Below are 13,394 nucleotides of genomic sequence, written 5' to 3' on the forward strand. Positions count from 1 at the left end.
TCTTCAATATACGCAAGTCAATCAATGTGATGCACTGTATTAAGAAACTGAAGGATAAAAACCATGTGATTATCTCAGTAGATGCAGAAAAAACTTTTGACAAAATTCAACACCAATTTATGATAAAAACTCTCCAGAAAGTAGGCATAGAGAGAACTTACCTCAACATAATAAAGGCCATATATGACAAACCCACAGCCAACATCGTTCTCAATGGTGAAAAACTGAAACCATTTCATCTAACATCAGGAAAAGACAAGGGTGCTCACTCTCACCACTATTATTCAACATAGTTTTGGAAGTTTTAGCCACAGCAATCAAAGAAGAAAAAGAAATAAAAGGAATCCAAACTGGAAAAGAAGTAAAGATGTCACTGTTTGCAGATAACATGATACTATACATAGAGAATCTGAAAGATGCTACCAGAAAACTACCAGAGTTAATCAATGAATTTGGTAAAGTAGCAGGATACAAAATTAATGCACATCAGTCTCTTACATTCCTATACACTAATGATGAAAAATAAGAAAGAGAAATTAAGGAAACACTCCCATTCACCACTGCAACAAAAAGAATCAAATACCTAGGAATAAACCTACCTAAGGAGGCAAAAGACCTGTGTGCAGAAAACTATAACACACTGATGAAAGAATTAAAGGTGATACAAACAGATGGAGAGATATACCACGTTCTTGGATTGGAAGAATCAACATTGTGAAAATGACTATACTACCCAAAGCAATCTGCAGACCCAATGCAATCCCTATCAAATTACCAGTGGCATTTTTCACAGAACTAGAACAAAAAATTTCACAATTTGTATGGAAACACAAAACACCCCGAATAGCCAAAGCAATCTTGAGAAAGAAAAACGGAGCTGGAGGAATCAGAATCCCTGACTTCAGACTATACTACAAAGCTACAGTAATCAAGAGAGTATGGTACTGGCACAAAAACAGATCTATAGATCAACGGAACAGGATAGAAAGCCCAGAGATAAACCCACACACATATGGTCACCTTATCTTTGATAAAGGAGGCAAGAATATACAGTGGAGAAAAGACAGCCTCTTCAATAAGTGGTACTGGGAAAACTGGACAGCTACAGGTAAAAGAATGAAATTGGAACACTTCCTAACACCATACACAAAAATAAACTCAAAATGGATTAAAGACCTAAATGTAAGTCCAGACACTATAAAACTTTTAGAGGAAAACATAGTAGAAACACTCTATGACATAAATCACAGCAAGATCCTCTTTGACTCACCTCCTAGAGAAATGGAAATTAAAAAAAAAATAAACAAATGGGACCTAATGAAACTTAAAAGCTTTTGCAAAGCAAAGGAAACTACAAACAAAGGAAAAGACAATCCTCAGAATTAGAGAAAATATTTGCAAATGAAGCAACTGACAAAGGATTAATCTCTAAAATTTACAAGCAGCTCATGCAGCTCAATATCAAAAATCAAACAACCCAATCCAAAAATGGGCAGAAGACCTAAATAGACATTTCTCTAAAGAAGATATACAGATTGCCAACAAACACATGGAAGGATGCTCAACATCACTAATCAGTTGAGAAACGCAAATCAGAACTACAATGAGGTATCACCTCACACTGGTCAGAATGGCCATCATCAAAAATATACAAACAATAAATGCTGGAGAGGGTGTGGAGAAAAGGGAACCCTCTTGCACTATTGATGGGAATGTAAATTGAAACAACCACTATGGAGATCAGTATGGAGGTTCCTTAAAAATCTAAGAATAGAACTACCATATGACCCAGCAATCCCACTACTGGGCATATATCCTGAGAAAACCATAATTCAAAGAGATACATGTACCACAATATTCATTGCAGCACTATTTACAATTGCCAGGACATGGAAGCAACCTAAATGTCCAATGACAGATGAATGGGTAAAGAAAATGTGGCACATATATACAATGGAATATTACCCAGCCATAAAAAGGAAAAATAATTGAGTTATTTGTAGTGAGGTGGATGGACCTAGAGTCTGTCATACAGAGTGAAGTAAGTCAGAAAGAGAAAACCAAATACCATATGCCAATGCACATATATGGAATCTAAAAATACGGTGTTGCTGAACCTAGTGGCATAGCAGGAATAAAGATGCAGACGCAGAGAATGGACTTGAGGACATGGTGGGGAAGAGGCAGCTGGGACGAAGTGAGAGAATAGCATTGACATATATACACTACCAAATGTAAAGTGGATATCTAGTGGGAAGCTGCTGCGTAGCACAGGGAGATCAACTTGATGCTTTTAACGACCTAGAGGGGTGGGATAGGGAGGATGGGAGGGAAGCTCAAGAGCGAGGGGATATGGGGATATATGTATACTTATAGCTGGTTCACTTTGTTGTGAAAGAGAAACTAACACAACACTGTAAAGCAATTATACTCCAATAAAGGTATTAAAAATTTTTTTAATAAAATAAAATCTATGGGATGCAATAAAAGCATTTCTAAGAGGGAAATTTATAGCAATCCAAGCCTACCTCAAGAGATAAGGACAATCTCAAATAAACAACCTAAATTTACACTTAAAGAAACTAGAAGAAGAAAAAACAAAACCCAAAGTCAGTACAAGGAAAGAAATCTTAATGACCAGAGCAGAAATAAATAAAATAGAGATAAAAAGCACTAGAAATGATTAATGAAACTAAGAGCTGGATCTTTTAAAAGATAAATAAAATTGATAAACCCTTAGTCAGACTCATCAAGAAAAAGAAAGAGAGGGCCCAAATCAATAAATCAGAAATGAAAAAGGGGTAGTTACAAGCAACACATAGAAATACAAAGGATCGTAAGAGATTACTATGAACAATTATACACCAATAAAATGGACAACCTAGAAGAAACAGACAAATTCCTAGAAATGTTCCATCTCCTAAGCCTGATCCAGGAAGAAAAAGAAAATATGAATAGACCAATTACCAGTAATGAAATCGAGTCATTAATAAAAGAATTCCCAAAAAACAAAAGTCCAGGGCCAGATGGCTTCACATGTAAATTCTACCAAATATTTTGGGAAGAGTTAACACCTATCCTTCTCAAACGATACCAAAAAATTGCAGAGGAAGGAATTCTTCTGAATTTATTCTACAATGCCAACATCTTCCTGACAACAAAACCAGACAAAGATATCATGAAAAAAGAAAATTACAGGCCAATATCACTGATGAACATAGATACAAAAATCCTCAACAAAATATTATCAAACCGAATTCAACAATACTTTAATAGGACCATACACCATGATCACATGGGATTTATCCCTGGGATGCAAGTGTGATGCAATACCCATAAATTGATCAATGTGATATACCATATTAACAAACTGAAGAATGAAAATCATATGATCATCTCACTAGATGCAAAAAAAGCTTTTGACAACATTCAACATCCATTTATGATAAAAACTCTCAACAAAGTGGGTATAGAGGGAACATAACTCAGTATAATGAAGGCCATATATAACAAGCCCTCTGCTAATATCATACTCAACAGTGAAAAGCTGAAAACATTTCCTCTAATGCCAGGAACAAGGCAAGGATGCTCCCTCTCGCCACTTTTATTCAACATAGTATTGGAAGTCCTTGCCACAGCAATCAGATAAGAAAAACAAATAAAAGGGATCCAAATTGGAAAGAAAGAAGTAAAACTGTCTCTGTTTGCAGATGACGTGGTATGATACATAGAATCCTCAAGATGCAACCAAAAAACTACTAGAGCTCATCAATGAATTCAGTAAATTTGCAGGATATAAAATTAATATACAGATATATGTTGTATTTCTACACACTAACAATGAACTATCAGAGAAATTAAGAAAACTATCCCATTTATAATTCCATCAAAAAAAAAAAAAAAAACCTAGGAAGAAATCTAACTAAGTGGGTAAAGGAACTGTACTTGGAAAACTATAAGACACTGATGAAAGAAATTGAAGATGACACAAACAGATGGAAATATATACCGTGTCCATGGTTTGGAAGAATTAATATTGTTTAAATGGCCATACTTTCCAAGGCAGTCTACAGATTCAATGCAATTCCTATCAAAACACCAATGACATTTTTCACAGAACTAGAACAAATAATTCTAAAATGTGTATGGAAATACAAAAGACCCCAAATAGCCAAAATAATCTTGAGAAAGAACAAACCTGGAGATATCATGCTCCCTGATTTCATGCTATACTACAAAGCTACAATAATCAAAACAGTATGGTATTGGCACAAAAACAGACACATAAATCAGTGGAACAGAATAGAGAGCCCAGAAATGAACCCATATTTACATGGGCAATTAATCTATGACAAAGGAGTCAAGAATAAACAATGGGGAAAAGACAGCTTCTTCAATAAATGGTGTTGGGGAAACTGGACAGCTGCATGCAAAAGAATCAAACTGGACTACTCTCTCATACCATGCACAAAAATAAATGCAAAATGGATTAAAAGCTTAAACATAAGACCTGAAACCATAAAACTTCTAGAAGAAAACATAGGGCAGTACTCTCATTTGTCTTAGTAATATTTTTTTTGGATACTCTCTTCAGGCAAGGGCAACAAAAGCAAAAATAAACAAATGGACTACATCAAACTAAAAGCTTTTGCACAGTGACAGAAACTAGCAACAAAATGAAAAACCAACCTACTGAATGGGAAAAGATATTTGCAAACAATATATCTAATAAGGGGTTAATATCCAAAACATATAAAGAACTCATACAATTCAACATCAAAAAAAAATTTTTTAATGGCCAGAAGATCCGAATAGACATTTTTCCAAAGAAGACATACAGATGGCCAACAGGCATATGAAAAAATGCTCAACATCACTAATCATCAGGGAAATTCAAATCAAAGCCATGGTGAGAAAAGCCACCTCACACCTGTCAGAATGGCTTTTATCAAAAAAACAACAAAACACAAGTGTTGCCGAGGATGTGTAGAAAAGGGAAACCTCATGCTCTGTTGGTGAGAATGTAAATTGGTGCAGCCACTGTGGAAAACAGGAAGGAGATTCCTCAAAAAATTAAAAAGAGAACTACCAAATGATCCAGTAATTTCACTCCTGGGGATTTATCTGAAGAAAATAAAAACACTAATTAGAAAAGATACATGCACCCCAATATTCTTTGATGCATTATTTACAATAGGCAAGATATGGAAGCAACCCATGTGCCCATCAATAGGTGACTGGATAAAGAAGATAAGGTATATATATGCACATACTCAATGGAATATTACTCAGCCATAGAAAAGAATGAAATCTTGATATTTGTGACAATATGGATGGACCTAGAGGATATTATGCTAAGTGAAATAAGTTGAACAGAAAAAGACAAATACTGTATGTGTGGAATTTAAAAAAACCCAAATGAACAAACAGCTAAACAAAAACAGATTCATAGATACAGAGAATAAACAGGTGGTTGCCAGAGGGGAGGGGGTTAGGGAGATGAGAGGAGAGAAATAGGCCAGGGAGATTAAGAGGTACAAAATTCTAGGTGCCAAATAATGAGTCACAGTTATGAAATGTACAGTGTGGGGAATATAATCAATAACTATGCAATGTTTTTGTATGGTGACATATCGTAACTAGACCTAATCATTATGCTCATTTTAAAATGTATAGACATACCAAATCACTAAGTTTTATTACAGGAACTAACATAGCATTGTAGGTCAATTATACTTCAAAAACAAACAAACCAACTAACTCATAGAAAAAAAAGATCAGATTTGTCGTTACCACAGGGGGGTGGGGTAATTTGAGGAAGGCTGTCAAAAGATTAAAAATTACAGTTATAAAATAAATCAGCGGGCTTCCCTGGTGGCGCAGTGGTTGAGAATCTGCCTGCCAATGCAGGGGACACGGGTTCGAGCCCTGGTCTGGGAGGATCCCACATGCCGCGGAGCAACTAGGCCCGTGAGCCACAACTACTGAGCCTGCGCGTCTGGAGCCTGTGCTCCGCAACAAGAGAGGCCGCGATAGTGAGAGGCCCGCGCACCGCGATGAAGAGTGGCCCCCCGCTTGCTGCAGCTAGAGGAAGCCCTCGCACAGAAACGAAGACCCAACACAGCCCCCCCAAATAATAAATAAATAAATAAATAATAATTTTAAAAATAAATAAATAAATAAATAAATCAGCACTTGGGATGTAATGTTCAACATGATAAATATAATTAACACTGCTGTATTCTATATATGAAAGTCGTTAAGAGCGTGAAACCTAAGAGTTCTCATCACAAGGGAAAAAAATGTTTTTTTCTTTTCTTTTATATCTATATGAGATGCTGGATGCTCCGTAAACTTATTGTGGTAATTGTTCTATGATGTACGTAAGTCAAATCCTTATGCTATACCCTTCAAACTTCTCCAGTGCTGTATGTCAATTATATCTCAATAAAACTGGAAGGAAAACAAATAAAATAAAATTGCTTTGTAGTTAAAAAAAAGTAATATTTTAAAAATGTTTTTAAAAATTTTATCCGTATTAGTTGTTTTAAAAAACAACTAATAAGGATAAAAAGAAACTGCCCCAATAACATCTGATTAGTAATAAGGCTGGGAATGAGAAGCTAAACCAGCCTGAACCAGAGCATTGTCCCTCCCCAGGTTTTCTAATTATATCTTATGGGGAAAGTTCCCTGTCCTCTCTGGTCATGGAACCTTAAGGGTGTGACCCCCCAAAGTCACTGCAACCATGTCCTTTCTCCAGGGAGAAAGCTTGAAAGAAGAAGGCCAACATCCAGAAAAAAAGCAAAAAAAAAAAGAGAGATACTACAGGAGAATCTTCATTTTTAGTTCCCATTGACTCTGCAGCCATCCTGTTTGTTTTAGTTATTTTCATTTCGGGAGATACTTCAGCGTCTTTCCAATAAATCAACCTTTGCACCTTAACTAGTTCAAGCTGTTTTGTTACTTACAACTAAAAAATCCAAACTAATACAATATGTGTTGTAGATGCAAGTTTTTTTTGAGGTCTTGATAAAAATCTTAAAAGAAATACTACAAATCTTTGCTACACAAGGATGAAGACCTACTCTCCTGAAAGAGGGGTAAATGTGAGAGCAATACTAAGTGCATCTATAGAGAAGAGAATTACTTACAAAGAAAGGAACCAGAAAATTGAAAATTGCCTCAGGACAATTCTAAACTACTGGCTCACTTATCAGTGTTCAGCTAGCTCTTGATTCTTCATGCTAATGATGTGGAGGCAATGCAGAGAAAAATCTCATTTTAGCTCTTGGTTTCTGTTATACTTTATGAGAATTCCTAATAAGCAGCAGAATTGACTTCATTACCCCCTCCCCCCCACTTTCCACTGGATCTTTGAAAGTATTGGTTAATTACTAGAATGTGAAAGGACACGAAGCAGAAGAGAAAAAGGAAAAGAATGGATAATCCTCAATTTGGAAAATTCATCCCAGGTCACTGAGCGGTGACTTGATAATGGATAGAGGGAATTATTGTCTCATGAGGTAGTAGAATGGAGAGAAAAAAGGAAAAGCCGAAGTTGAAACCAACATCTTGGCCATAATCAGGTGTAGGGAAAGAAAAAAAATTTCCTCGACCTTCTTAGAGTCTCTGGCTGGATCTGAAAATTAAACTGACAAAGACAGATTAACAGGAGAAAAGCATAACGTAGGAGACTTCATAGGAAATGAAGACCCACAAAAGCAGTTAGGCATGAGCGTTTATGCTAGGTTTGATGAAGAATGGACAGCGATAAAAGAAACTTTCACATACTGAGGTATGGGGGAGTCATTCTGGCTTATACCTGAGCTAACTTGAATTTTATGCTAACTAACATAGCCTGTTTGTGGCCTATCAAACATACATTGTACATGTGCTTTAATTATTAGAGGAAAGAACACATGACCAAAAGTAAAGATGGTCCATATTAAAAATAAAGATTAAATGTCTCTCTTCCTGAGACGCCAATACTTGTACTCCTTTGATTCCCTTCCCAGGTGTCAAGGCCATGTTGACTTGCTGTGTACGTGCTGGACTGTTCCTTTTTTTTTTTGAAAGCTTGAAGAAACATAACCCTGACGTGTTTAACGTTCTTTGACCAGATAAAAAAACTGTGCTGAAAACCCTGCTTCTCCGGAGAAGTTTCTCAGAGTAATCTGGGAAGCAGGCTTCCAGGCTAGTCCTCAGTTTGCTCAAATAAAACTCTTTTCTATTCTTATTAGTGACTGTTCATTGATTATTTTCATCAGCAACAGTTGTGGAGGAATATGATAGGTTAAAGAGTATAAGGTAAATATAAAAAACTGGAGACATTTAGCAAGGCCTGTTTGTTCACATTCTTCTCAGATTCCAGTTTTTGGAGATAAGGATGCTCCTCCTTTCCTCCGGGGATAGGAAGGGCACCTCTCACCTGAGGTTTTTATGACCCCATTTCAGGGGAGAAGTAGTGAGGAAGGTCACATTGACTTTCCTGCTTCTGCTGTTTTCTCAAACTCCTTCATTTTAAAATCTTCAATATGCCAAGGTTCCATGTTTTGGGGTAGCATGTCCAGAGCCCCATGTCAGGTAGTGGAACATGTACATAATTAAAATAACAACAATGAAGAACATTCTAGAACATACTAAAATTATATTGGTGGTCTCTATAAGTGAAAAATGGTACCACATTTTTAAATGTAACCCAGTTATAGAGACCACGAACAAGATCATTTGTTGCCAGCAAAAGTCTTTTTGAAGCTGACTTCAGAATAAAGCTTCTTCTTCCATCACAGTTTACAAATATGTCATGATTGGGGAGGTTGTTGCCCTGTGCTGGTCTTCTATTTGAAGTATAGATCTGTGTGCCCAGAGACAGAATTGTAAAGGTGGGTGCAGTAGTCAGTACACGTGCTCAGGGCCTGATTAATCATTAGGTCAGGTGACCCACATCAAATTAACGTGCATCTATCCACCGACCTTTTCTTCTGTGATAATATTCAGTTGTGTAAATGACAATAAATCCCCCACCATGTTTTTCAATGTGTCAGAAATATATTTCAGTGTTTATTTTAGGTTTTGGCTGTTTCAAGGGAAGGAAGCAATTGATATTTATAGCAAGTTATTAGATTCTGAAGTTAATAGTTTGTATTAAATTCCGAATTAAAATGACTCACTGAAATAGGACTTTAAGATTTTTTTTTTTTTTAGATATTCGCCATGTATTTCTTCTTTTTTTTTTAAATTATTATTATTTATTTATTATTTATTTTTGGCTGTGTTGGGTCTTTGTTTCTGGGCGAGGGCTTTCTCTAGTCGCGGCAAGCGGGGACCACTCTTCATCGCGATGCGCAGGCTTCTCACTATCGCGGCCTCTCTTGTTGCGGAGCACAAGCTCCAGACGCGCAGGCTCAGTAGTTGTGGCTCACGGGCCTAGTTGCTCCGCAGCATGTGGGATCTTCCCAGACCAGGGCTCGAACCCGTGTGCCCTGCATTGGCAAGCGGATTCTCAACCCCTGCTCCACCAGGGAAGCCCCTTTAAGATTTTTTTAAAACTGTTAATGAGATTAGAAAAAACCAAACAGTAAACGATGTTACACTTTTCTGTCTTCTAAATTTTGAACACTTGTATTTACCTTTGAGGCAGGTCACACATTTACTTTGGGGGGAAAAAGAATCACACACAACCATAAGCTTTTTAGTGATGAAATTGTGAAACTAGATCCCTCACAGTATCCTGAAGACAGGGAAATGACTTGAATGTAGATGTTTCTGGTCTAAGTCATTTGTTCTGTTTCGAAATGTAAACTGAGTACGTGGCCTCTGTCGATTTAGTTGTCTCTGGGAGACATTTTCATTTTTAAAATCTTCCCAGTGCTATAGCTTATTGCTTAGTCTCAGAGAACTGTGGGTGTTCTCCTTCAGGCAACTGTTTACAGGAAATCTGTAACTGAGGTCATGGGGAATACTTGAAACAGCAGCGGGCGGACAGCTCACTCCAGAGGACACCCTGACAGAAGAACTTGATGCTTCGTTTGCGGCTTATCTAAGACTGAATAACTTGGCTATAGGACAGTGCTCTGTTTTGTTCTTTTGAGTCATAGGACCACACCCTTGTGGCTGGGTTTCCTTAATAATTCCTTAATTAATGTTCTCACTGTCCTTCACACAGAGAAAGGTTAGCATGGGGACAGGAAATGAGGCAAGACTTAGTGTGAAATGGTATCTGAGAAAAACATTTCTCACTGGGGCCTATTGGCAGTTTTGTCCAGATTACTGAAGTGTGGAAGGAAGTCTTACGGCTTACGAGTTCAGAACAAAACCTTGGAGTCAAAAGAATCTTGACCTGCTACTTGAGAACACGTTGCTGAACTGGGCTGCTCTGATGTCCGTGCATCAGAGCTGGTCCAAGAAGTGTGTGTTCTCAGTCAGTTTTGAGAAAGTACAGAAACACAGAATCTGTAAACTTTACAGCAGATTGATAGAGAAATTTTATGTCTGTTCAGTATAATAATAAATAAATTGGGGCTTGTATTTTTATAGCATTTTTCATTTCATGTTTTTATTTACTTTTATATTTTAAATTTTTTTGGTTAATGGTGGGCTGAAAATAAAAATAAAATGGTTCTTTACCACAGATAGCTTGAGAGCACTTGCATTAAACAATTTATTGAATTTTCTTATTGGAGAAATATCACAAATTTATTGTAAATAATAAGTGAGATAATGTTAGTAGCCATTGGACACTTAGTAGCCATTCAGCAGACATGAGCTAATTTTATTTTTTTTTACTTTTTAAAAAATTTTTATTGGAGTATAGTTGAGCTAATTTTAACATATGTTGCTATTTAAGCCAGGACTTAAAGAATGAGGAGGAATTCACTAGGTGAAGGAGTTCAAGGTGAAGGTTAGTGACTGGGGCCAGGATATAGAAAAATATGAATTTATGAAAGGGTATGTCAATCCGGCTGAAAATTTGGAAGTGTAGGTCAAATCCCTAAAAACTAAAGTACCGTTGACCCTTGAACAACAGGGGTTTGAAATGTGCAGGCCCACTCATACACAGATATTTTTCAATAATAAATACCTCAGTGCTACACAATTCATGGTTGGTTTAATCCTCGGATACAGAGGAACTTCCGATACAAAGGGCCGACTGTAAATTATACTTGAATTTTCCACTGCATGGAGGGTCAGCACCCCATATTGCTTTGTGTCTATTATGTGTCCTGGGGGCTGATGAATAGTCTTGATCAATAGCTAGGCCTATTCTCCTTAAAAATTGTTTTTAAGGTCTTCAAAATTCCAATATTTATGACTCTATTATTTGTCCTAATTTTAGTTCTGGAAATACAGCCACTCGATACATGGGTGGTGATTGACATTCTCACATTGGTGAGATTCAAAATTATGAAATATGGGCATAGGAGTTTATTTTTGTATGGTGCTACATGTATCTAAATGCAAAACCAAATTTGTTTAAAGCTTATAAAGGAAATATATAGGCATTTCAGAAGATTAAATTTTTATAAATACTCTGAGACTTTTCACATAATCAATGCTCTTAATTACAAATACTCCTAAATTTTGGACCCTTGTATAACCTCTGCATGGAAGAACTTTGTTATTCATTGCATTAAGTGAGAATGTACCCTTGAAAGTATAATAATAAATCTATGTCTTTATAGATATCCCTTAATTACTTTTGAAGCATTCGGAATTATTGAGGTGCAAATGCAGATGCTCCCATGTTTTAGGAAGTGGCTAAATAACATTTTACTTTTCATTATTTATGTGTCACAACACACCTATGATGGAGAAAATACGCTATAGTTCTCTGCATTCATAATACCGTTGAATTAGTACAAACAGTAATGACTTAATTGCAGAAACTGCATTAAAACGTTTAATTCTTTATTCTCACGTATCTTCCCTTTTCCTGCTGAGACAGCTTGCCTACAATTTCTGAAGACAGGTTTTCTTTGTTATTTGCATTTTCCCCCTTTTACTTTAGACTTTCTTTCCTTTGAAACACATTCTCATCTCATTTTTAACTAAAAACAAATGAGTCTCTCATTCTTGTTAATGAGTTACGGTTTCTGGCTTTAATGTTAGAAAATGATCTTTCTTAAGAAAAATTCTAACAGCAGCACAAAGGACCTATTAGCAGTTGTTGGGGGTATGGTCCCCTTCCATGACTGTCACGGTTGTGTTGTCTGATGTGGAATTGGCATTGTTTTCCTGACAAAATGCATATTACAGATGGGGGACAGCCAAATCTTGTTGAAATGGGCAATTGTAAGATGGATGGAGCCCTGAAAAGCCCTCAGCCAGTGCAGTGAACTGGTTATATTATTTTATTGGGGAGAAAAAAAAAAGATTGTGATTTGGGCCCTGAATGACTTGAATGATAAATCAGAAGCTTCCTCTCATCTGTACACTACATTTGTTAGGGAGATTTTGCTGGACAGAAAATTGCAAATTGTCTGCTGAATTAAAGGATATGAAAATTAAAGTGGCCAATTAAATGCAAATCATCACTGTTCTTAGGACATGTACTGACTGACCTCATAGGTAAGTCATGCTTTGATGATTACGCAGCATTTCTCTTCTAATTCTGAATGGAATTCAAACAGACATCATAAACAATGATTTGTGCGGTGAGCCGGGCAGCTCCCTGCTGGCCCTTACATTTGCTGTTCCCCTGTTTGAAAACAAACTTGTTTGCAATTTTGCCTGGCCAGCTCCTTTTCAATATTCTAGTTTCAGCCCAAATATCTCCTTCTTGAAAAGGACTTTCCTCTCCACCTTATCTAAAATAGTATCTCCTGTCTATCATGCTATGCTTTTATTTGTCATAACTCCTACCACCATGTGATACTATCTCATTTATAAATTTGATTGCTTGCTATTGTTTGTCTCTCTAGAACATATATGTATGGGAGGAAGGACCATATTTGCATTTTCACTGTCTCCAATCCCTGGTCCCGTAGGTGCTCAATAAATATGTGTAACCCAGTGAAACAAAATTTTTAAATGGGGTGTGTGTGATATCTCTTTAAAACACAAACTACCCCGTGTTATTTTTAACCAAGCACAAGAAAAGCCATTGATTATATTATAAAACTTTTTCGGGCTTCCCTGGTGGCGCAGTGGTTGAGAGTCTGCCTGCTAATGCAGGGGACGCGGGTTCGAGCCCTGGTCTGGGAGGATCCCACATGCCGCGGAGCGGCTGGGCCCGTGAGCCACAATTGCTGAGCCTGCGCGTCTGGAGCCTGTGCCCCGCGATGGGAGGGGCCGCGATAGAGAAAGGCCCGCGCACCGCGATGAAGAGCGGTCCCCGCACCGCGATGAGGAGTGGCCCCCGCTTGCCGCAACTGGAGAAAGCCCTCGCGCGA

At 37.2% G+C, this 13,394-nt stretch overlaps 1 protein-coding gene across 1 annotated transcript in view; it reads right to left on the bottom strand.

Annotated features, from left to right (window-relative positions):
- Nucleotides 1–5,047: 5,047 nt before the first annotated feature.
- The window catches only part of METTL25 (methyltransferase like 25), a 256,001-nt gene continuing 247,654 nt past the window's right edge, over nucleotides 5,048–13,394 (bottom strand). Inside the window, exon 13 of the mRNA XM_057556528.1 lies at nucleotides 5,048–5,124. The gene's annotated coding sequence lies outside the window, so the exon portion shown is untranslated. The remainder of the gene's footprint in view (nucleotides 5,125–13,394) is intronic.

This window comes from Balaenoptera acutorostrata, chromosome 11 (assembly GCF_949987535.1).
Source record: "Balaenoptera acutorostrata chromosome 11, mBalAcu1.1, whole genome shotgun sequence".
NCBI classification, from domain to species: domain Eukaryota; kingdom Metazoa; phylum Chordata; class Mammalia; order Artiodactyla; family Balaenopteridae; genus Balaenoptera; species Balaenoptera acutorostrata.